This window comes from Nerophis ophidion, linkage group LG08 (assembly GCF_033978795.1).
Source record: "Nerophis ophidion isolate RoL-2023_Sa linkage group LG08, RoL_Noph_v1.0, whole genome shotgun sequence".
Classification (NCBI taxonomy): Eukaryota; Metazoa; Chordata; class Actinopteri; order Syngnathiformes; family Syngnathidae; genus Nerophis; species Nerophis ophidion.
Genome location: NC_084618.1, coordinates 26,971,353 through 26,972,568, shown reverse-complemented (window position 1 = coordinate 26,972,568; position 1,216 = coordinate 26,971,353).

The window sequence follows — 1,216 nt, the reverse complement described above, 5'->3', positions numbered from 1 at the left end:
CTGTCGTATTTTACGCTTCATAATGTGCCACACATTTTCGATGGAAAACAGGTCTGAAATGCAGGCGGGCCAGGAAAGTACCCGCACTCTTTTTTTTACAAAGCCACACTGTTGTAACACGTGCTGAATGTGGCTTGGCATAGTCTTGCTGAAATAAGCAGGGGCGTCCATGAAAAAGACGGCGCTTAGATGGCAGCATATGTTGTTCCAAAACCTGTATGTACCTTTCAGCATTAATGGTGCCTTCACAGATGTGTAAGTTACCCATGCCTTGGGCACAAATGCACTAATGCTGTTTTTATACCCAATCATGGCACCCGCCTGTTCACAATTAGCCTGCATACCCGTGGGATGTTCCAAATAATTGTTTGATGAGCATTCCTCAACTTTATCAGTATTTATTGCCACCTTTCCCAACTTCTTTGTCACGTGTTGCTGGCATCAAATTAAAAGTCAATGATTATTTGCAAAAAAATTTGTATCAGTTTGAACCTGAAATATGTTGTCGTTGTAGCATATTCAACTGAATATGGGTTGAAAATGATTTGCAAATCATTGTATTCCATTTATATTTACATCTAACACAATTTCCCAACTCATATGGAAACGGGGTTTGTAGCAACAATCTGTAGTTACTGACAGTGGTTTTCTGAACATATGCAGTCCTCTCCAAGGTTTCTCATAGACATCATTGTCGACATCCCACTGGGTTGAGTTTTTCCTTGCCCTTATGTGGGCCCTACCGAGGATGTCGTTGTGGTTTGTGCAGCCCTTTGAGGCACTTGTGATTTAGGGCTATATAATTAAAAATTGTTTGATTGATTGATTGATTGATTGATTGATTGATTGATTGATTGATTGATTGATACATAGTTAAACCCAATATTTAAGTTACATTCAAACCAGTGTGGGTGGAACTGGGAGCAGGTGGGTAAAGTGTCTTGCCCAAGGACACAACACCAGTAATAAAGATGGCAGAAGCGGGGATCGAACCTGGAACCCTCAAGTTCCAGGTTAACACCAATATTTATGGAACATGTCCACAATTAATCAACACTGAATATTGCATTGTTGCATTTCTTTTCACAGTTTATGAACTTAAATTCATATTTTGTTGAAGTATTATTCAATAAATATATTTATAAATGATTTTTTAATTGTTGCTATTTTTAGAATATTTTTAAAAAATCTCACGTACCCCTTGGCATACCTTCAA